This window comes from Lathyrus oleraceus, chromosome 3 (genome assembly GCF_024323335.1).
Source record: "Lathyrus oleraceus cultivar Zhongwan6 chromosome 3, CAAS_Psat_ZW6_1.0, whole genome shotgun sequence".
Classification (NCBI taxonomy): domain Eukaryota; kingdom Viridiplantae; phylum Streptophyta; class Magnoliopsida; order Fabales; family Fabaceae; genus Lathyrus; species Lathyrus oleraceus.
The window spans coordinates 69840532-69856315 of NC_066581.1; positions in this window are offsets into that span (position 1 = coordinate 69840532).

Below are 15784 nucleotides of genomic sequence, written 5' to 3' on the forward strand. Positions count from 1 at the left end.
CATGTGGGCACCTTTCGGAGTGATAATGACAACACCAATTCCACTTCCTTTGGCATTGGCGGCCCCATCAAACATTAAAGTCCACTTTTCATCTGGATCAGGTCCCTCCTCAACAACTGGCTCTTCACAGTCTTTCATCTTGAGGAACATGATGTCTTCATCTGGGAAATCAAACTTCATCGGCTCATAATCATCAATCGGCTGTTGAGCAAGATAGTCTGACAGAATACTCCCTTTGATGGCTTTCTGGGATGTATACTGGATGTCGTACTCTGTCAGTACCATTTGCCAACGAGCAACCCTTCCGGTGAGAGCTGGCTTCTCAAATATATATTTGACTGGATCCATTTTGGAGATCAGTAAGGTTGTGTGAGTCATCATGTATTGTCTCAATCGCTTAGCAGCCCATGCAAGTGCACAACATGTCTTTTTAAGCATTGAGTATCTCGACTCGCAATCTGTGAATTTTTTACTCAGGTAGTAGATGGCATGCTCTTTCCTACCTGTCTCGTCGTGTTGACCGAGATCACAACCCATGGAATTATCAAGTACTGTCAAATACATAATCAGCGGTCTCCCTGGGACTGGAGGCATAAGGATAGGAGGATTCTGCAAGTACTCTTTTATTTTCTCGAAAGCCCTTTGGCAATCATCATTCCACCTGATAGCCTGATCTTTTCTTAACAATTTGAATATTGGCTCACACGTGGCTGTTAGGTAAGAGATGAACCTTGCAATGTAGTTCAACCTCCCTAAGAAACCACAAACTTGTTTCTCTGTTCTTGGCTCAGGCATCTCTTGTATCGCTTTCACTTTGTCAGGATCCACCTCAATCCCCTTTTCACTAACAATAAAACCCAGCAGTTTTCCAGATCGCACCCCGAAAGTACACTTGTCCGGATTAAGCCTCAGCTTGAATTTCCTTAAACGCTCAAACAATTTCTGCAAATTCACCAAATGTTCTTCTTCCGTCTGAGATTTGGAAACACGTGAATCCAGTTGCTGTTCATCAAGAGGTTACTTTTTCGACCTCTTTAATCCTCAAAATTGTTGTGATATTCTTGTAGTTCATTGTATGCTAAGCAATCTGAGCTTTGAATCAAGTAAAATGATGCTATATCCATGAAGATCCGTGCATTTGAAGTTTTGGTGTAGATTTTTATTTCCTTCGATCCATGCGTTTGATGATGTTTTTTCATGAAATGTTTATTGATCTTTGATGTATGATGCATGGCAAGTCGCTTGGTATAATTTTTATGGATTTCTGGAACGTTTGGAAAAATTCTGGAAATTTGGATGAAGATCTTCATCGTGTTCTTCATGTTCATGCATTTTCCAGTTTTGCTGGAGATTTTCCTATGGAATTTCCTACGAAACGCATAGCATTACCTGCGGAACGCATGCATGTTACTTGCGGATTTTTGAAACCATGTTGGCGCGCGCTTTAGGGTTTGGCATGTTGAAACGAGGTCGTTTTGTAGCGCGCGCATGTAGATTCAAATGTTGACATGGTTCGATCCTTGGCCAGTGCATTTTCACATTGCCTTATATTTTCTCCATTCCATCATGTGTTCATGTTATTCACTTCATTTTTTATTTTTCTCAAACTTCCAAAAATCATATCAAATTGAAAACTAATCCAAATTCATTCCAATTTTTTGCATTGTGATCCTCATTCTATCTAGTTTTTTTTATCATTAATTTCAAAGTTGTGCCTGGCCTGGAAATTATTTTGTCTAAGGAGTTTGAACATGTATCCATACTTGACCTTGCCATGCTTATGCCTTTGTGAAATGCTGGTCTTTGATCCATTGAATGTGAAATTTTGCATGCTACAACTAGACTCATTGCTTGACATTTTGGTGTTGATTTGGTATTTTTATCACTTACCATTTCTGTTTTATGATCATGCTAAATTGGTGTGACAATTTGTGTCACACCTTGTGATGTTCAATTTGAATGATGTGTTTGCCATGCCATATGATATCCAATTGTCCTGATTTTTTGTGTGATGCATGTTATAGATGTTGTGATTGCTCATGATTTTTGTTGGAATTATTGGGATCATTTCTGATTTAATTGAGATTTTTCATTCTGGTTGGTCACATTTGAGCTTTAAAATTGCCTTGAACTTCATTTGATCATAAAATGCTTGTGGCTTATCCAATGCTTCTGAATTTTTGCATACTATTTCTAGACATGTTGAGTGTTGTTTTGGCTTTGGTTTGAGGCTTTTACCAGGATCCATCCCTGTTTTATGCCTATGCTAACTTGGTGTGAAAATTTGTGTCTCACATGTGATTGTTGTGCTTGTCTTGACTTATGCTAAGTGATTGCTATGACTAATGATGTCCAATGCCTCTAATGTTTTGTGTGATGATCATGTTGTATGTCCTGTTTACTCTTGAATTTTTCCAAGATTATTTGAATCATTTTTGATTTAATGTGCATTTATTTCTTCTGATGTCACAATGTGGTCACAATTTGCATACCTTGCCATGTTTGGTTCATGAAATGCTTTTGGTTAATGATATTGATATGGGACCTTTTGAGTTGTGTTCTTGATTGAATGAAGTTGATTCATGTTAAATTTCATGTTCTGTCTTGAATGTTTGACCTACTTTTGACCCTAGGCTTTGACCTAGTGGTTTGGACTCACTGTTTGGATTGTGGATTTCAGGTTAAGAAGCACATTACCATGGTTGAAGTGGTTCACTCATTTGGATTGATTAGTTGATTGATGTTGGCTAACCTTATGTTGCTTTGTAGGTTGATGCCAAGTCATTTGTGTTGTACCAATTGGCTTGTGGCTTGCACATTGTTGCCTAATGCCTTATCTGTCTGATTGTGTGATTGACTGTTGTCTGTCTGATTGTTTGACTTGTAAACTGATTGATTTAGATTTTTTCAGGTACCTAAGTTGCTTTGAGTTCTTTTGAACTTGCTTTTGCTTTGCTTGGTTTCTTAACCATTGAGGTATAACTCTCTGACTTCATGTAGTCTAGAAGACCTGCCCTGTTATGTGGGCAGGCACCTGTCTGAAGCCCTCCTTAAGAGGCAATGCTTGTGTTTGTTTATCTTTGTGCCAAGCAGGAAAAGTCCTATTATGAGGCAATTGGCAGATAAAAGAGATGTGTAATCCATCTCCTGTTATTCAGTGTGTCATCCACTTTGCTCACACCATGTGTTGATGCATTGTGGATATTAACCCAAGATCTTTGTTGTGTCAGTCATATGTGGAGAAGAGTTCCTACTTTCTGAACTCCCACACTTTCATTTGTCTGAAGCTCTCCCAGGCCAGGGATAAGAGCTGTGAGGTCTTATCCTCATCCCCATTTCATCTGCTTCACCCTAACTCTCAATGTTAGGGTTAAGAGCTAATCACACCCCATTCCAGTTGGCTTGTGTTTCACAACCTAACCTCGTATGAGCCCAATTGTTTGCATATAGTGTGTGTGCTTGCTTTGTGTGCTTGTACGTATTTGCCTGTGCTGTTTAGGATAGCTTGCTCCCTTTCCAAGTTAGATAGAAACCTTAACATAGGGATCGTATGCATGATAACTGCTAGGCTCGAGTCGTAGTCTCCCTAGTAGTTTGTGTCTCCCTTTGTATCTGGTTAGGCTAGTCCTTTTTCCCTGTGTAGGGGAACTACGTCGCCCTGATCCTCATACCAGATGAGGTACGTAGGCAGGAGATGAGCTGATCTCTCCGGGCAACCTTTTGCTTTTTGTCTCTTTGTGTTGAGTTGGAGTCTGACATAAGTCCAGCGATTGGCAGTCGGTTTCCTGTGTTTTGTTTGTCGTGTGTTGGAGTCTGACATAAGTCCAGCTATTGGCAGTTGGTTTCCTGTGGGTGTGTTTGTTGGTTCGGAGACTGATGTAAGTCCAGCGATTGGCATTCGGTTTCCATGTTTGCCTGTTTGTGTGGAGTCTGACGTAAGTCCAGCGATTGGCAGTCGGTTTCCTATTTGTGTTTTGTTTGGCGTGCGTTAGCCGAGCTACGAGTGCTCTGATTCTTCTCCGGTCAGAGAAGATACGTATGCATAGGATGCGACATCCTAGAGAGCACGTTTTCCCCTGTCCCGAACTACGTTGACTCTGATGTCTGTGCCTGACAGACTACGTAGGCCTAGGATGCGATATCCTGCCGAGTCCTATTTCTCTTGTCTTTTTGTGTGTTCCTTCCAGCCTTGTGTGGTGTTTGAGCAGTTTTTAGCAACCTTATCCTTTCTTTTGTGCGTGGATCTCGTCGAGTACGACAGATGCGTAGGGGTGCTAATACCTTCCCTTCACATAACCGACTCTCGATCCCATCTCTCTCTGGTCGCGAGACTATGTCTTTTCCAGGTTTACTTCGAGCGTTTCCTTTCCCTCTTTTGGGATAAATAACGCACGGTGGCGGCTCTATTGTTTTTGTTTTCCCGCCGGTTTTTCGCGTAATGCGACAGCTGGCGACTCTGCTGGGGACTAGAGAAGTTGACCTCTTGCTGGTCCATCTTCCCTAAGCGAGTCTCTCCTAGCGCTCTCTAGGATAAGGTTTGGTTGCTTTTGCTGTTTCATTTATTGCATTCATTTATTTGTGGTTTGCATTTATGTTTGCATTCATCATATGTTTCATCTGTGCTGGCTGTGCTGTGTTTGTCTCTCTGTTGGGGTGGGAGTTACATGAGGTAAAAGGCCCAATACCCAGGCTATGAGTGAAATCTAGGACACCTAGGAATAGAGTGATTCATGGGAAGCGGGTGGTATTGCGCCACTTAGCGGAACTTGATATCACGAGCAGTTCAGACTCTGATGGGGTATTATCGTTACATACTTCGGGTGTGTACATGATGATATTCTATGAAAGGGTTATTTATGCTGCGTTTCTCTCGACCTTACCCTGACCTAGATGACACCCGTGAGTGGGGAGGGAATGATCATTATTACAGGTACAGTTGGTGACTTGTGGTCCTGTTGGTGACTTGGTTCTTCAGATATGGGTCTCAGATGACTTTGGGTCTCAGATGAATTTGTGGTTCCAAGTTCAAGCCGAAGCTTTGAACTTGTGCTCCGTGATACGCATCCGGCTAGTCGTGTCCGCATCATTTGCATCATAGCATGTTTATTTCCAAAAAAAAATAATGCAAAGAAAAAATGAAAAAAAACGAAAAAAGAGAAAAGAAAAGAAAAAGCTAATCTCTACATGCATATCATTTCTCAGGTTCATTCAGGAGTCTATTCATTGTGAGAGATGGCATCCGTTCCAGAGTTGAAGCGGAAGACTTGCTCCTACAGTTTTCACCGGGAGCCTTTGACGTCTTTGATAGAGTTGAGCAACCTTGTGACTAGTGGTAGTCAGAAGATGTTTGCTGATCAGTATGGGGATTTGTTGATACTGTTGAAGACGGTGGTAGATCCAGTGCCGTTGCAGACTCTTCTACAGTTCTACGATCCAGAGCTTTGTTGCTTCACCTTCCAGGATTATCAATTGGCTCCTACTCTTGAAGAGTACTCCATTCTGTTGAATGTCCCGATCCGGTATCAGGTTCCTTTCTTGGATGTTCCAAAGGAGGTTGATTTCAGAGTTGTTGCCAGAGCTCTCCATTTGGGTATCAAAGAAGTCAGTGATAATTGGAAATCCAGTGGGGATGTTGTGGGTTTGCCTTTGAAGTTCCTGTTGAGGATTGCTAGAGAAGAAGCAGAGAAGGGAAATTGGGAAGCTTTTCATGCTCAGTTGGCTATCATGATTTATGGGATCGTCTTGTTCCCGAGTATGCCCAATTTTGTGGATTATGCTGCAGTCATTATCTTTCTTGGAGAAAACCCGGTTCCTACTTTGTTAGCTGACACTTACTATGCTATTCACAGTAGGCATGGTAAGGGTGGAGCTATCAGATGCTGTCTCCCATTGTTGCTCAGATGGTTCTTGTCTCTCCTGCCAGTCAGTGGACCTTTTGTGGATGCTCAGGGCACTCATAAGTGGACTCAGAGGATCATGTCTCTTACCTCTTATGATATCAGGTGGCAATCTTACCGGATGGATGTGTGTAATGTCATCATGAGTTGTGGAGAGTTTCGTAATGTGCCACTTGTAGGGACTAAGGGTTGCATCAATTACAACCCGGTTCTTTCTCTTCGCCAGTTGGGGTTTGTGATGAATGGAAGACCACTTGATGCTGAGATAGCTGAAAGTGTGTATTTTGAGAAGCGGAGTGACCCTGCTAGATTGGAGCAGATAGGAAGAGCTTGGAAGACCATTGGTGTCAAGGATGGAGCTGTTCTGGGGAAGAAGTTTGCAATTGTTATGCCTGACTACATTGAGTGGGTCAAGAAGAGAGTGGAAACTTTGTTGTTGCCCTATGATAGGATGAAGCCATTGCAAGTGCAACCACCTTTGATCCTTGCTGAGAGTGTACCTGCTGAGCAGTACAAGCAAGCCTTGATGGAGAATCGTCGGCTGAAAGAGAAAGAGCAGGATACCCAGATGGAGCTGTACAAAGCCAAAGCTGATAAGTTGAACTTGGCTCATCAACTCAAGGACATGCAGGGTGAAGATGTTGCTAGACTGAAGAGCAAGAAGAGGTCCTATGAGGAGATGGAGAACTTGTTGAATGCAGAACACCGTGAGTGCTTGAGGCTGCAGAGAGTTGAAGCCAGTTATCAGAAGAAGATAAGAGACTTGGAGAAGCAACTCAGAGACAAAGACATCCAACTAAAGAAGGAGGTAGATTTGAGACATGCATCAGAGAGCCAACTCGGAGGAGAAGTTGTGGAGCTCAGAAGACAACTGAAGGAGAAGATCACTCCCCTGCCAGAATGTTCAGAGTGTGACCTGTTGATAGACCAATGCCACTACCTGAAGACTCTCATTCCTGGAAGCCATTTATCTTAGCTTGTATCTCTGTTGCTTATGTTGAGAATCACCTCCAAGCTTGTTGGATGGGATTCTTTGTTGTACTCTGATCGTTCGGGTCTTTGTTGTATGATCTTTGTCGCTCTTATCTATAGATGAGGTTGTTGGTGTTTCACCTTGTGCTCACTATTTTGTGTATGCTGTTCCTTTGCTTTTGTGTTGTTCTTGCTGCAGGTTGCCATTTCTTGAAAGATGAATGGGCTCTTGAATGCCTGAGAAATGAACATATCATGTGCATCATACGCATCATTAGCATCATACACATATCATTTTGCATAACAGGTGTTCTTGCTCGTGACTTCTCACTCTGGTTCCTGTGTCAGGCAAGATAGCTGATCAACGACCGCACCGCTACGCAACCAGATTGAACCAACAGAGGAATATGGACCAGGTTCAAGCAGAATTGGCTGAGATGAGGGCTAACATGGCCCAATTCATGACAATGATGCAAGGGGTCGTTCAAGGGCAAGAGGAGCTGCGTGCCTTAGCCCAGAGACAGGAAGCTGTGCTCCCACCACCTAGTCGCGCTTCACCAGTGGGTGTCCCGGTTAATGATAATGCTGCTGTTGTTGCTCCCGTCAATGACTATGCTGTAGGGGATGAATTGAGGGGTATTAGAATCAATGGACAACCTCTTGCTGCAGAGACTGTTAATGCCAGAGCTAATCGGGCTCCGATTTTCCATCCTGCTCCCCTGGTTGACAGACAGGAGGACATGTTCACTTTGCTTAGTGAAGATGATGAAGTTGTGGGAAGAGTTGAAGAAAGGGATCGGAAGGTTGATGCCCTTGCTGAGAAGATCCGAGCCATGGAGTGTCAGAACTCTTTGGGTTTAGATGTTACAAACATGGGGCTGGTGGAAGGTTTGAGGATTCCTTATAAATTCAAAGCGCCCTCCTTCGATAAATACAACGGTACTTCTTGTCCTCTCACCCATGTGCAAGCCTATTACAGGAAGATCTCTGCTTATACAGATGATGAGAAAATATGGATGTACTTTTTCCAGGATAGCTTGTCTGGGGCTTCCTTGGATTGGTACATGGAGCTGAAAAGAGAATCCATTCGTAGCTGGAGGGATCTGGGTGAGACCTTCTTGAGGCAGTACAAACATAATATGGACATGGCGCCGAGTCGGACTCAGTTGCAGAGTTTATGTCAGAAATCAGGGGAGAGTTTCAAGGAGTACGCCCAGAGGTGGCGCGAGTTGGCCGCAAGAGTACAACCCCCTATGCTGGAAAGGGAATTGACCGATATGTTCATCGGTACATTACAAGGTGTATTCATGGACCGGATGGGAAGTTGCCCATTCGGTAGTTTTTCTGTCGTGGTGATCTGTGGAGAAAGGACTGAGAGTTTGATTAAAGCCGGGAAGATTCAGGATGCTGGTTCCTCAACTTCCAAGAAACCATTTGCTGGGGCACCTCGTAGGAGAGAGGGTGAAACCAACGCTGTGCAACATAGAAGAAGTGCCAACAGAGGGAAATACCGCCAGGTTGCTGCTGTAACCATTCCAGCACCTCAACCTCGTCAACAGCAACAACAGAGAGTTCAACAACCGCCACAACAATAACAACAACAGCAACGTCCGTACCAACCTAGACAAAGGATGCCTGATCGACGTTTTGACCCATTGCCGATGACCTATGCTGAGCTGTTGCCTGAACTGCTCAGATTAGGGTTTGTTGAGTTACGAACAATGGCTCCGTTGACAAAAATACCACCTGGGTATGATGCCAACGTGCGTTGTGATTTCCACTCTGGTGCACCGGGGCACCATATTGAGAACTGCCAGGCTTTTCATCATAAGGTCCAGGACCTAATTGACGCTAAAACTATCAATTTTGCTCCTGTGCCGAATGTTGTAAATAATCCTATGCCTCAGCATGGTGCGCATAGAGTTAACAATGTTGAAGGTAGAGAAGCTGAAGACTTGGTGGTCAGTGTTGAGGAGATCCAGACTCCATTGATTGTTGTGAAGGACCGTCTGTTGAATGGGAGAGTGTTCCCGGGCTGTTGTGAGGGCTGTGTAGACTGTGCAGAGTCAGAGAATGGTTGTGATCAGTTAAAGGCTGGTATTCAGAATTTGATTGATAAGGGCTGTTTACAGTTTAGTCGGGCCGAGAAGGATCATGGGGTGGTGTCAACCGTCACTATCTATTTCAAACCGTCCGAGGGACGTGGCCAGAGAATTATTAATGCGCCTACAAGCAGTGGTACTCCTGTTACCATCTCTGCTCCTGTAACTGTCAGTGCTCTAACTACTATTGTTGTGACTGGTAGAAGGGCTGTTGAAAATAGTAGGGTTGTGCCATAGAAGTATGACAACGCTTATCGCAGTAACCGAAGGGCTGAAAGTCGGGTCGGGCCAGTGAACCAAGCTCCTGTGACGATTGGGTTGCCGAGTAGGGCTCCTGTGGTTGCGAGTCCAGTTGTGGATAACGTTGGGGGACCCGGAGGTTTCACCAGAAGCGGTCATTTGTTTGCTCCACAACATTTGAGGGATAACAATGTTGAGGCTCTCGCCAAGGCTAAAGGTAAACAGGCTGTGGTTGATGAAGAACCTGCTCAGAAGGAGGCGCCTGAGGGTTCGTTTGAGAAGGACGTGGAGGAGTTCATGAAGATTATAAAGAAGAGTGACTACAAGATTGTAGATCAGCTAAATCAGACTCCGTCCAAGATTTCTATCCTCTCATTGCTTTAGTGCTCTGAGGCACACCGTAATGCCTTGTTGAAGATGCTGAATCTGGCTTACGTGCCTCAAGAGATCTCCGTCAACCAGTTGGAGGGTGTGATTGCCAACGTGAGTACCAGGCATGGTTTGGGGTTTACAGATTTGGACTTCACGCCTGAAGGACGTAACCATAACAAGGCCCTGCATATCACCATGGAGTGCAAGGGTGCAGTGTTGTCACATGTGTTGGTAGACACTGGCTCATCTTTGAATGTGTTGCCTAAGAAGATTCTGGGTAAGATTGATGTGGAAGGGGTTGTCCTTACTCCGAGCGATCTGATTGTTCGTGCTTTTGATGGATCCAAACGGTATGTTTTTGGTGAAGTCACATTGCCGGTGAAGATTGGCCCGGAGGTGTTCAGTATTGTCTTCTACGTGATGGACATCCAGCCAGCATACAGTTGTTTATTGGGGCGTCCTTGGATTCACACAGCTGGGGCAGTTTCGTCAACTCTCCACCAGAAGTTGAAGTATGTCTGGAACGGTCAGATTGTGACTGTGTGCGGTGAAGAAGACATTTTGGTGAGTCACCTATCCTCTTTCAAGTATGTAGAGGTGGATGGCAAGATCCATGAAACTTTATGCCAGGCATTCAAGACTGTTGCTCTTGAGAGGGTGGCTTTTGCTGAGCAGAAGAAGCCAAGTGCCTCAATTGCGTCGTACAAACAGGCTATGGAGGTTGTCAACTCCGGTAAAGCAGAAGGCTGGGGCAAGATGGTGGATTTGCCTGTCAAGGAAGACAAGTTCGGTATTGGCTATCAACCTCTGCAGGCGGAGCAGGGTGAGCAGACAGGTCCGAGTACCTTTACCAGCGCTGGGCTGATGGATCACGGTGATGTCTTTGCAACCGGTGGTGAAGACTGTGACAGTGATTGTGATCTAGACAACTGGGTTCGCCCGTGTGCACCAGGGGAGTCGATCAACAACTAGACATCAGAAGATGTGGTCCAAGTTACTCTTCAAACAGAGTAATTTTCTTTTGTTTTTCATTTTGCACAAAACCCTACGTTCTGCCCAAGGCGTAGTGGTTCATCGTAGGGCCTCATCATGTTTTTCAATGATATCATTAATAAAGGACGTTTTGCAAACAATTTTGTGATCCCTGTCTTTCTGTTTTTGTTTTTCATTTTTTCAAACCAATAAAAATGGCAATGTTTTTGTTTTTGTGACTTTCTTGAACTCTTTTTTCTAAAATAAAGCATTAAACATGCAGAATCGATCTTACGGACTCCACTATGAACAATTCTGTTATGGCTCAGTATGATTTCAATAATCCCATCTACCAAGCTGAAGAGGAGAGTGAGAAAGACTGTGAACTCCCTAAAGAACTTGTCAAATTATTGAAGCAGGAGGAAAGGGTCATCCAACCTCATCAGGAAGAGTTGGAGATTGTTAATCTTGGTACTGAGGACGCCAGAAAAGATATTAAGATCGGGGCTGCTTTGAAAGAAGACGTCAAGAGAAGGTTGATTGAGATGTTGAGAGAGTATGTGGAGATATTCGCCTGGTCGTATCAAGATATGCCTGGGTTAGATACCGATATCGTGGTGCATAGACTGCCTCTCAGAGAAGATTGTCCTTCGGTCAAGCAGAAGCTTCAGAGAACCAGTCCTGATATGGCTGTTAAGATTAAGGAAGAGGTTCAGAAGCAGTTTGATGCGGGTTTTCTGTCAGTGACGACTTATCCCCCGTGGGTGGCCAACATCGTTCCCGTGCCGAAGAAGGATGGCAAAGTCAGGATGTGTGTCGATTACCGGGATTTGAATAGAGCAAGTCCGAAAGATGATTTCCCATTACCTCACATTGATGTATTGGTTGATAATACAGCTCAATCCTCAGTTTTCTCTTTCATGGACGGTTTTTCTGGTTATAATCAGATTAAGATGGCGCCAGAGGACATGGAAAAGACGACATTCATTACGCCTTGGGGCACGTTCTGCTATAAGGTGATGCCATTTGGGCTGAAGAATGCCGATGCTACCTATCAGAGGGCTATGACGACTCTCTTTCATGACATGATTCACAAAGAGATTGAAGTGTACGTGGATGATATGATTGCGAAGTCGCAGACAGAAGAGGAGCACCTGGTAAATTTGCAGAAGTTGTTTGACCGGCTGAGAAAGTTCAAACTGAGGCTGAATCCAAACAAGTGTACGTTTGGTGTGAGATCCGGGAAGCTGTTAGGCTTCATTGTCAGTGAAAAAGGGATTGAGGTTGATCCAGCAAAAGTCAAAGCTATTCAAGAGATGCCTGAACCGAAAACAGAAAAGCAGGTTCGTGGGTTTTTAGGGAGATTGAACTACATTGCAAGGTTTGTATCTCACCTAACTGCTGTAACACCTCAAAATTTGCCCTCCTCTCTTGGGACTAGCTTAGCATTTTGCATTTCATTTTTTAGGTCATTAGTCATTGCATCTTTGCATATCATGTGGCAACATTAAGCAAGTCATCCTCCTAGGTCTTTCTCAGAAGATAAAGCGGTTAAAAGATTCAAGCCTGAGGGTCTCAGGAATTGATCACTAATCATCTGAGGGTTGGTACTTCAAATTAGGGTTTCTTGGTTCCTCAAGGAGATTGATCATTATCTTGGTTGAAATGGTACATCATCATCATCATGGTCTTGTCATCACCAAGAGTTTCATTGTGATTGATCAGTTCCTTGAGATTAGGGTTTTGACCTCTGGTCAACCCTAATCATCTGCATTGTGCCAATCAGGGCTTGTCAATGAGATGAGGTTTTCATGTAAATAGGGAACATCATATGGTTTTAATGAGCTTATGGAAGTTAGGGTTTCATTTTGGAGCCATGTCATCAAGAGATTGAGGCTCAAGCTCAACAGTCAAGCTGAAATTCATCTATCAACTGAAAAAGTCAACCAAAAGTCAACTGATGGATTTGGAGGTGGGAGAGGGTTAGAAACACTTCATTCATGTCCAAGCAAGTTTCATTTGAAATTTCAAAGATCAACATTGAAGAAAATAAAGTCAGATGAAAACTTTCCAAAAATAGAAAGTGACTTGTAATTCAAAATTGTCAAAAATGGAAAGGTCTTCTCCTTAAGATTACATGTCCAAAAATGCTTCAAATGAAATTTTGTCCAACATGAAAGTTGTAGATCTTGCTCTCACCTGTCCAAAAAGTCCAAGAACATCCATTTCTCATGTGTGGTTGGCAAGTTATGGATCAATCTTGGTCAAGAAAATTTGAATTTCCAAAGTGCATAACTTTTGATCCAAAAGGCCAAATGAAGTGGGATTTTTTGCAACATTCTTCTCTTGTCATGTACTATCCAAATTACACATCATAATCCATGAATTTTCATTGCAAATTTTTTTTGAATTTCCATTTGAATTTGGAGGGAAAATGCAATTTGAAAATTATGCTTTGAATTCACTTCTAATCACTTGCCTTGGCTTCTACATATCATTTCAAGTGGAGTTGGTTCAGAAACCTTGCACTGTTGCATTGGTTATTCCATGTACAAGGCAATTTGCTAATGTGCACTAATACTTGCATTTTCTTAATCCACTTGCATTTTGGCTAATTGTGATTAGCAACATCATTAACAACACATATAAAAGGCTAATCATAACTGTTTTCTTGCTAAGCATAATAGAATTGTGAAATTGAGATCTAGATCCAAAAGTTCTTCAACTTCTTCTCTCAACTTTTCTCCATTTTTCTGCACAAACATTGCTATTTCCTGGATCGAACCATCATCTACTAGCATAATTGGAGTTGTTTGAAGCAAGATCACAAGGTTTTCGAGCAGCTTGTAGAACTGTTGAAGCACAAGCATCATCCATGGCAGTTTGAGTTTTCAGCTAAAACGTGCAAGATCAACTTCCAAATCTTTCTTCATTCATTCATATGAGAGCTGAGGCGTATCTGTTTCTCCATTACAAGTCCTGAAACAACCGATTCAGCTTCTGCATCTCTTGGAAGGTCAGTTTTCGAATCTAACAATTCATGAAATTATGATGTGCATTTGATAGATCTTTGATCCATGAACATGCTGAGCTTTGAATCTTTGAGTTTCATCAAGAAATGAACAAGTTATGTTGATTTTCATTTTGATGTGTGAAACTTATCTTGCACGATCCAAGAATTTTAGGAAGGTTTAGGTTAAAATAGGTTTAGATTGTTGTTGTACGCTGGAAGACGAAGCCAATGGTATAGGTTTTGTTAATTTTGGTGATGATTTGTTCTTGAGCTGGAATTGATGATGAACACGCATGAAGAACCCTAAATTTCTGTCCAAAATGCGCGCTTGATCCATTTTTGCGCTCACTACATGTGTTTTGGTGTTCGTGGCCATGTATTGGACCACGTGTCCATCCATTTTAGTGTAGCGCGCGCCAGTTTGAATACGTACTCCCTTCGATTCCCCACTCTGAACATTCCAAATGAGCCTTTGCATTTTATTATGTTATGCCATGCCATGTTCTATATGCTTGTTCACATCATTTTTTATTTTTCTCTTCCATTCCAAAATTCATATCTCATTGAATAATTATCCAAATTGCATGAGATTTTTTGTACCATTCTCCTCATGATGTCTAGAATTTAATGAGTATTTTTCCATGATTTGTGCCTGGATGGAATTTGTTTTGGCTTAAGGATTGTTCATGTGTGTATTTCCTTGACATGTCTTGCCATTTTCATTGTGAAAAAAGGATGCTTAATCCAATGGAGCTGAAAATTTACATGCCTAATCTAAACACTTTGATTGATCTTTTGGCTTTGAGTTTGTATTTTTAGCATGTCTGGTTGTTGAGTTATGATCTAATTAATGAAGGTGTGACAATTTGTGTCACACCATTTCTTGCTCAACTTGTGGATTTTCTTTACCATGCAAATTAAATGCCAATTGATGTGAATTTTTGCTTGATGCTACTTATGGATGTTAGGATTGCTTGTGAAATTTTGTAGAAATTTTGGATACATTTATGATTTGTTTGGAATTTTCTCTTCTGGCTTGTCATTTGTAGACTTTTTGATAGTCATGAACTTAGATGATTTGTGAAATTCTTGATGTTTATCATATGGAATTGAAATTTTGCACATTGATTCTAGACACTTTGAAGTTTATCTTGGTTTTGGTTTGAGCCATTTATCATGTGTAGATTCTGTTTTATGCTTGTGTGAAGTTGATGCATGATATTGTGCCCTAATTGAGTTTGTTTTGCCTTGCCTTGACTTATGGAATTTATTTTACATGCTTCCACTTATCCAAATGACTTGATTTTTGGTATGATGATCATATGATGTGTGCTGTTTAGCCATGATTTTTCTGGAGATTTATTGAATTATTTTTGAGTTAGTTTGGATTGATTCATTCTGTTTGGTCCAATGAGCTTTGAACTTGCATGTTTTGCACTATTTGTTTTGTGAAATGAAATTGGTGTGTGATATGAATGTGAGACCACTTGGACATTGTTCTAATTTGATTGAACTTGATTTATGCCAATTTTCATGTTCTGTTTTGAATTATTTCTCCCTCTTTGACCCTAGGCCTTGTCCTAGGGGTTTGCTTATGTTTGAGTTATGTTTTCAGGACAAAGAGCATATGGCATTGAGGGAATTGATTCACATTGCTTGAGTTGACTAATTGGTCAATGTTGAACTAATCTTGAGTTTTTTTTGTAGGTGGCTTCTAAGTCATTTGAGTTGAGCTTGAGCTTTGCCTTGATGCATAGCTTGCTTGTCTGTTTGCTTGTGTACAGTTAACTGTTGGCTTTTAGTTTGTCTGTTTGACTGTTTGAGTTGTAAACTGACTGAGTTAGATTGTTTTCAGGTACATTAGTTACTATAGTTCATTGTGAACTTGCTTTTGTTGTTGCTTGGTTGCTTAACCAATTGAGGTATAACCCACTGACTTCATGTAGTCTGGAAGACCTGGCCTGTTACTTGGTCAGGCACCTGTCTGAAGTCCTCCTTAAGAGGCAATGCTTGTGATTGTTTATTTTTGTCCCCAAGCAGGAAAAGACCTTTGATAAGGCAATTGGCAGATACAAGAGATGTGCAATCCATCTCCTGCTATTCAGTTGAGTCATCCCTTGGCTCACATTACATGTTGATGCCTTGAGGATATTAACCCAAGATCTCTGTTGAGTCAGTCATAAGTGTAGAAGGGTTCCCACTTTCTGAACCCACAC